This window comes from Excalfactoria chinensis, chromosome 2 (assembly GCF_039878825.1).
Source record: "Excalfactoria chinensis isolate bCotChi1 chromosome 2, bCotChi1.hap2, whole genome shotgun sequence".
Lineage (NCBI taxonomy): Eukaryota > Metazoa > Chordata > Aves > Galliformes > Phasianidae > Excalfactoria > Excalfactoria chinensis.
Genome location: NC_092826.1, coordinates 28,673,054 through 28,682,498, shown reverse-complemented (window position 1 = coordinate 28,682,498; position 9,445 = coordinate 28,673,054).

Here is a 9,445-nt window from a genome sequence, read left to right as displayed (position 1 = left end):
TCACCTACTACCTATTTAGACATGTTAAAACAGAATTCGTTGTTTATTTGTATTTCATTGAAGTGACTCTGTTTTCTCATATTGAATTTGTATCCAGACCCCAGGTTGTCAATACTACTTAGTCAGATCTTCAGTTTGTTGTGTTTTTCTCTGCATGTGAGAAAAAATAGTGTCACTCATGCCAGTATCAACCCTCCTACAACTTTCTAAGCAGGGTATTATCTAATTTTTAAGGTAACTAGCATACAGGTTGAAGGCTTCAGGAAACAGCTCTCACACTGAAAGCTGTTTGATTTATCAGACTCAGTGATGCCTTTGCTACGCTAAGGTTTTCATAGGAAAAAGAAAAACAAAGAAAAAGAAAGAAGAAAAAAAGAAAAAAGAAAAAAAAAGCATTAGGAAAAAAAGATATTAAGAATTATATGTATATATATTATTTTGAATATCTCTCCTAAATTACAGTAAGCTTAATTGCCTCCATTAAATACAGCTCGATTTGTCAGTAGACATACATGACTGCTGTGATTTTTGAGGTGAAATTATTTAAATGAATTCTGTTAGCAACCTCAGTTAGTTTACTTATGCTTAAGCCTAAATCTGTGCATTAAACATTCCATAAAAACAAGAACTAAGTGTTATGTTTGATATGCACTTCAAAAGCCTAAAAGGCCAAAGAAAGCCCTTCCTTAATTATTGAAGAAGTGTCTGTAAAGGAAACATGAGCAAATAGCATTCATGCTTTCATCCCCAGTAACCTTTTATTGTCCTTTTCTTCAGATGGCCAAGTCAGTATATTTAATAAAGGGAGCAGCAACCATCAAAGAAGGCAGGGGTCTAATAAATGGTCCTGATTAAAGGCCCTGACAGGGTATGAACTTTGCATAAATTTTCCTATGGTGTCAGGCTAGGATCCTGATTGAAAACCCATTAACATAATCACACATTTAGAGGAAATGCTGTAATGTATCAAAAACATTTCCCTTAGTATAATAATTTTAAGAACATTAAAATGCAAATGATAATAAGAAGCTCTGTTTTAGTGATGTTCTGAAAGCCTGATTATTCAAATATTTAGTATGAAATATGGAAGCTCCTTTAACTAATGCATCTACATGATTTCAAAGATTTAATCTATATTTGTACTTGAAAGACGTTTATACCACTACTGAATATTTCCTGTTAATTTTGCAAATTATCAACTTGCAAAATCCAGCAAGAAATTTAGCTGAAATGATAGTGCTAAGTGCTAAGACCCTCTAACCTGCCTAAAAAATTAAAAATAATAATAATTAAAAAAAGCAAAACAAACAAAAAAACTGTGTTGAAACTGGCACATCAGCTTTGCTGTTTCATTATGTATTAAATTGTGGAAGTCCGTGTTTTGGTATTGTTTGCATTATATAAATAATCTGAAGAATTCAAATAATCTTTTTATCCATTTTTATCAAAAAATATGCCTAAAACAGATTGGCCATTGAATCACAGCAGTAATATTCTTCAATGCTAATTTTTAACAATAAAAGAAACGCTATCCTCCCACACACAAATAGCCATAATTATGTAAAGAATGACTGCTTCAGACTGATGACTTTCAATATGCTTGAGTCTAGCATACTGGTATAAGAGGCCAGAAAGGTCAACAGTAATTCATAACTGCTATAAAATTGTGTAGCATCCTAGGGCTTCTGGAGGATGCTGACATTATCATGCTTCTTCTGCTGGTTTGTATATGTAAATTTGTGATAGGAAGTGCACTGCTTTGCCGTATCGCATGCAGAGCATCAATCAGGCAGTAGAATACATCAGAGTATTTTCATTATGCCTAGTTATTTACTGCATCAGAAGAAATTACCCTGGCAAGCCAAGCGGCCTTCTCTGGATAGCATGATATGACCAACCAGGTTTCAGCTCAGGAGTCTTGTAAACATTACAGGATTAATCTCACAATCACAATCATCAATCTTTCCTAGTCCTGCCTGGGTGCAACTGCGGAGATTGGTAACCAGGCAATGTAGATTTAAATTTAACCCTGAACATCAAGAGCTATATGTCAGATCTGTGCACTATATTACAAACACCTATATTTTTACTCCAGCTTTAGTACAAAATGATGAAAGCATAAAATTTTTGCACTGCAAATTCATGTCTAATTTTTCATTCCCATTTTTGATGCATTACAGGGAAATGAGAAATATTCTAATAAAGATACATTTTGTAATACTACACTCTGATGCTGAAATGATACACGGTGATGCCTGGATCTAATGTATGTATTATAGACAACTGACACTGCAGTAAAATGTGGAGTAGTAATTTGGGTTCGGGACCGGACTTGGATTCCCTGGCACCGAGTTATTAGAGGTTAGGAAACTGTATGCATAATATGTTTAGCCTCTAACAAATGGAACATTAAATACATCAGGCTGACTCATGGGTGGCACTGGCACCGGTTCCTGAAGGGACTGCTTGCTTACTCTTTTGCAATGAAGAGAAGAAAATGATTCTGGCACACCTAGCAGCTCTGTATGAAAACGAGAAACTGAGAAATGACAGCAGCCCATGTGAATATTTCATCCTTGTATGTTTAACTATGTACAGTATACAACCTGACCTACTGAGATAATGCAGTGTATAACATATATTCAGGGTTGGTATTTTTTCCGAAGTTGGGTGAAAATAACAGTGAGAGTGTTCGTTTTTCAATAGTTAAGAAACAATAAATATATAACAAGCAGGCTGTGTGGCTGTTTATTGAACTCTGATCTTTATTTTTCTTCTTGACCAAAAATACTTTTTGTAGCATTCATCCACTACCATTTTTTCCCCTTTGCTCTCTCCCTGTCTGCATTTCTCTCACCCTCTCCATGTCTGTCTTACTCTCTCACACATTCACCCACATGTATACGGTTGTTCTGTTTTACACAATACCTGCTTAAAAACCTAGGCTTTTATTTGTTACAGAAGGGTTAATTTCTATGATTTTTTGCCCTTTATTTTTTAGTCAGAAATGCAAGCACTTTGCTTCTCTATATAAATGCACTGCAACTGTAATACGTTCCCATTCAGCAAGCAGCTAACCTATGCCCACTACATCATCCTCCTATAAAATACAGTGATCTAACTCATTTGGTCTTTAAGAAACAATGAAAACTGCAACATGGTGCTTTCATTTGAAATCACTGATTTCAGAGATGCTTCCTGAATTTATGCCAGCTGCTTTAAAGCTTGCTTTCCTTCTAGAGAGTGGTGACTGAACAGTTAAATGCAGAGAAGATGGGTGTATTGCTGTGCTTACTCCTTTATTTCTGTCCACAATCCTCCTCCCTTAAATTGATTTTTTATCTTTTTGACCATTTTTAAATAACTAATAGCCTGATATACTTTTGTGACTATATCTAGTCACATGCTGTTCTCTTCATAGGACCAGCTAAACCCACAGTATATAAGTCTTCCCGTACAGATAAGACAAATGGGTACCACGCCACACTGTTTCACAGATCAGCTTGATGCAGATGGGGGCATAAGGGGTAGAACACTTACCTGTTTGCAGACGTGGATTGCAGAGCTCCATAGGAGGTAAAAACCACATTTGATCAATGAGCACTGTGATTCTCAGTTCTTTGTTGCTTGCTATTATAGAGAGATTGGTCATTTTTATTTTTTTATTTTTTACCACAAGCCCATAGAAATTTCTTGGATTGTCAGGAACAGATGAGGACAGCAGAAAAATTAACCTTGTACAGGTACATTTACTACATTTTTGGCTAGAAAACTTGTTATTTCTGGGCAGTCACAGTGGTGTCCACTGAATCCTGCTGTGGCACAGCAAAGGTGAGTTATCTTATGCTGCTCTGCTGACATGTTGTTAAGTGGACCAAACTGGACATGGCACACAAGTACATGGATACCTAAACTCCTAACTCAGTTCTGGGCAACCATTGGAGCTTACAGACTTCAGTCAGAGTCTGCAAAGTGTTGTCTTCACTCTCCTTGAAAAGACTATGCAAAGCACAAGAGCTCCATTTCTCTTCACTTCTTTCCAGAATGCCATTAAAAGAAGAGGTTAATTTTCATGTTCACTAACATGGACAGTGATTTTTATTATTTTTTTTTTTCAGTTTTTAATATTAATTGATGATGTGGAATGAGAACTGAGTTACTGTAAATTATCAAGGAAAGAAAGGCAGGCTGAAAATTAATTGAAACAACATTATGAGACAAAGTTGGTCACTGGACTCTAAATGTGAACAAATCCTGACCTACAGAGTGTTGCAATGCACGACTGCTTTTTAATGTATACACCTATTTGAGACAGACCACAGACCCAGTCATAACTTTATGAAGAGTGAACAGAACTGTTTGAGTCCAGAAATTACTCATAAGTTTGGGTTAATTATGAAATACAACTTTTGAAATATATATATTTTTGTATTGGATACACCTAGGAAATTCTATGCTGTCAATGTTTTACAGACCAGGAAGATTTTCATAAGTCTCTGAATGACACTGAAGTACTAGTTTGTAAGGCCTAGTAACTCAAGGAGGGGCAAGATAGGCACACCCTCTGGGATCTCTCTGATGTACCTGGGCTTTTCTGAATGCTGCTGTCTCCAAACAACAAATAATACCTAGTGGCAGGAGCCAAGAAGGTCGGCTGGAGCACCAAGGAGGTCAGCTGGAGGAGTGGCTAGCACCTAGCATCATAGGCATTGAATTGATGCCATGAGTATTAGCATATTTTCACTGTTCGTCTTGCAGTCTCACTTTGAACATCTCTAGTGGAAGAATGGCACATCAGTATATTTAGTAGAAGTTGTGATGTGATTGCAAAAGTTACTGTTCTGCCTACTGGCAGAAGCAATGTAAGGAGGGCCTCTCCAGAGCCAAAAGAAGGTTTGGCTACTAATGGCATTACCTTCAGGATGTCCCATTAGAAAGGATATATGAGATCACTTTAACCATACACATTTTGTAAGGCTTAAATTCTGCTTGTCTATACAAGAAGTTAGCATGCAGTAAGCAAGGGTGTGAATTCAGAGCACTAATGACAGCACCTAACGAGACTGGTTTCTTTCTTTATATGCTGTTTAGATAATAAATTCTTAAATGAAGTACTCTGTCTTCATACTTGTCTAAACAAGTACACTTTTATATGGATATTCCTACTATGTACTGCTTGGTGCTATCCACTCCACTTCCCATTCAAGTTCTGCACACAGTAGGACTTGAATAGATGCTTTCAAGCATCTGTGTTCTCCATCTAGACAACTCTATCCATATGGTGGTAGATCCTAAAGCAGAACCTAAAAAATTCTCATTAGTACATAAGCCCAGAACTATCTCCCTGGTTGTCATCTCAGGCAATCCCAGACAGTGAAATTAACATTGTACAGTGGGAGCAGTGATTCTTAAATAGCAAATAAAAACCCTAAAAATGCACTGGCATGTCATTCTTGCTGGCTTACACCTAATTAATGAAACCTAGGATTGATTACTCCTCCTTTCAGCAACAGTACTTCAGCAGCAGTACCCAGTACCCTCTAAAGCACCTCTACAAAATCAAAGTTATATTCTCAGATTTTCAGCTCTGGACTCTTACTCCTCTTAGCATATTAGCTAAGATGCTTCATCCTTCACATTGAACATAATGGAATGCTAACCTTTCACTTCCTTGGAGTAATTTTGAGTTGCCCTAGGAATCTTACTTGGACTGTTCTATAGTACCTACCATTGTATGCACTTACTATCTCCCAAGATTGAGGTCTTTGTCTTTATGCTGATTGGGTTATAAGATCTTAGAAGAAAGTACTCTGGCTTACTATCTGTCTTGTAGTCTAGCCTACTGTTTCCACTATTCAAGTAATTTATAACAGTATTCAGACAAATTTCCAAAAATGTTTGCTCATTTTACCTATTCTCACTATACAAAATCAGAGTCTCTTAATAGCATAGTATTAGCTTGGGGTTGTCCAGACGTAGGAAAAAAACTGACACCTTCAGCACATTGGGCAGAGCATAGAAGCTTTTATATATTTTGCTTCACATAAATCTGTCAGCAAATTTGGGACCAGTGCCAGATGGAGCACCCCACCCCACTAACAACCAGGTTGGTGATAATGACAGACTGGCAAATATTTTATGAGTCCACTGGAGCCTCATCCTCAAGCCTTTTTGTGAAACTCAGACTCATTCCCTGACAGGACAGAAAGTTCCTACTAGATTCTGTAGAGAGCCCATCACAGTATAATTTTAATGATGATGAGCTGATGAGTTTGTCCATGCTAAGTAGCTCTGAAGAGCTGGGAAAAATTAGAATAAACCATCTGGAAATCAGCCAGTCAACAAGTCTTCTACGCTGTCATAACATGACAGAATTAATATTTTCTGTGTCTTCAACTTCAAATTGACTTACTTTGAATGTAAGTAGTTTAGTGCAATAAATGCTGAAATAGAGGAACATTGATCCTGATTTAAAAAATTGGCAATTTGAGATCTCAAAGCTTCTCCCCTTTTGTTCTAAATACTAGAACTTTGCTTCCGTATGATTGGAAAATATATTAATTTGAAAAATTCAAGATACAATAAAATTATTTTGATTCATATCATGTTTTTTTATGTTGGCATTTAGATTAGGAATATATGCTTGTTAAAATGTGCATTTTCATCTAAGCTTTGCCAAAACCCCAAAGTAAGCTTAAACTTTCAGCAGAAGTGGACATGTTCCATACTTTCTTAGAACTGAGTAAAATATAGACCTTGCAATCAGGAAATTCCAAGCTATGCTAAAAATGTATGCAATTTTATGCCAATATAAAATACATGTAAAAATGCTAAAACTAAAGTTCAACTCTTTCTTATTATTCCTTATTCCTTGTTTCCCTCAAAAAAAAAAACAAAACAAAAAAACGCAAAAAACAAACAAAAACAAAAACAACAACAACCAAACAAACAAACAAAAAACACAGGTATTTGGTATGTCATCTTTCAGTAGCCAAAAATGTAGCTAAATGTAGCTGAGTATAGGGGTGTATTGGTACACAAGTAAGTGCTGCCAAAGTGATGCTATGTCTCTTTTTCCCTTGCAGATGTACAAGATTTATCTCCATCCCAACTCATCTCTCCTTTTGCTCTTCTCAGCATATCATGCAAGGACTCTCAGACTGTAAGCTTCTTGGGAAGAAATTTGTCAAGTGTCACTAATTTCATCAATACATTTAATAAGCCCATAACTCTCAGAAGTAAATTATGGATGTCTACATAAAGATTCTGTTCATATCTTTTCTTAAGCTTAACTGGATTTGAAGGTATGCACTTCTTTTCTCCTGTTTTACTTCTTTCTTTTTCCTTTGCTTCTCCTTTATAAAGCTGAACTATGATGGGAAAGTTTGTTTTTGAAATATGATTTGCGGCATGTCCTGAATTATATTAAATTTACCTCATTCCTACTAGAGCTAGGAACACTTAGGCACATTTGAATATGGCTTACATACACTGTAGCATTTGCAATAAGCAGAGTTGCACTGGTGGATCTTGGATAGAAGCCAGTATCTAAAATATTAAGTCTTAAATATAAGGACCAGGAAGTTGATTTGTATCTGGATAATGAATGCAGAAATCCATTAGAGTGTGCAGATTTCCATTATGATCTCTTGGCAGGTTTTCTTGCTTAAGAGGTGGGCTGCTGAGTGTTGCATAAGATGAAACTTCTCTGGAGCCCTTACTCCTAGTTAGCAACATGAAAATGATAAAAGCATGAATCAGAGTTTCCAGATCTTCCTATGACAGAAATAGGTACAGTCTCCTGGGGAAGTGGAAGTGCAACCATTTCTTACCACAATTATCTCTTCAGTCAGGATTATCAGTGAATCTAATTACCACATCAAGACTGTTCTCCATTATCAGCTAGTAAAGGGATATCCTCTGTTGAAGGTACAGTCAACATTACTGATAGATCCTTTCAGAGTTTTGCATTAACTTACTTATCCCTGTAAGAGATTGCTCTAAGAATGTTAAGAGTCTTGTTCAGTTGACTATCAGTGGCTTTTTAGCTACTCAGGTCCTTGTCTCAATAGAAACTTTTTTTGTCATAATTTTATTTTCCCTTTTTTGCGTGGGTGTGATATACTGATTGCAGAGGCTATGGTAGAGATTGGAAAAGATAGAGATGGTGATAGTACAGTAAAATTACAGTACTGCAATGATCTCCAGAGATGCAGTTGTCTCTAAAAAGGAGGATTTTGATTTGTACTTACAGGACTCCATTTCAGTGTCTTCTGGTTGGGCACCTAGCTCACAATTCAGTAAGCATTTTAAATGCTTCTACATCACCTTGGATATGCCTTAACCAGATAAATGAAGGTTACACACTGCAACCACCCAAGTAGTCTGCATTGTCTGTTTCTGCATGTAGCCTGATTATGAGGGTTCCAGTGTGCTAATATAAGTCATTTCATTGGACTACAGCATTATCATTGACCAGTCAAAACAAAGATTTTAGAGAGCATCCAACAGCAGGTGATGAGATCACTCTGGTAAAGTGTTTAGTGCCTTGAAAGATCTATTGAATATCATTATGATGGTTGGGAGATTACTTTCTCTGAACCAGCATTTATGTTTCCGGTCATTAAAGCAGCCAGTTGCACTTTGCTAGCTTTTACTTTCTATTAGAGTCAAGAATTTGCTTAATAAATCATAATAGCAAATGTGAAGACTTTTTTTTTTTTTTTTTTCATTTCGTAAAGTACACAGTCCACTATAGTCCACTACTGGCCATGCATATATAGACTCCACTTTTGTTTTGTTTTGTTTTTATATTGAGTATTTTAATTGTGTTAGTGTGTAGATGTCTACATAGTCTTTTAATACATACCGAGGACAGGTAAGGTTCCTCTTTTCATTGGACAAAAATTCAAAAACTTGTATTTGATTTCATGCCTTTGATCCAGTGCATTTAGAAATCAAAGCCTTTATTGATCACAGGCCTGATGTTGGTGCAGGAGCTTCCTTGATCATGTACTGCAACACCATAGTTCCTTCACTGTGAAGATATTCGTGAAAGGTACACCATGGCCAATTTAAACATACATGATCTCATTAACCACTTGGAACAGAATCAAAAATATCATCCCCTAGATCTTATATACGTCTTATATTGTGCCAGTAGAGTTTTAGATTGGGTATACAAAGAATTTCTTCACCACGAGTGTGGTCAAGCACTGGATATCCCAGAGAATTGGTGGATTTCTCATCCCTGGAGGTATTTAAGGAATGTCTGGATGTAGAACTGAAAGGCATTGTTTAGTGATGGGATGCACTGTACATTTAATGGTATATGTGATTATTTAAGGAATTACAAACTCTAAGATTAAGTAATTTGAATTCTTTTTCAATAAAGTACTGTTCATTGTTCTCTTTGAAAAGAAAGAGTGAAAATATCAACAAGACT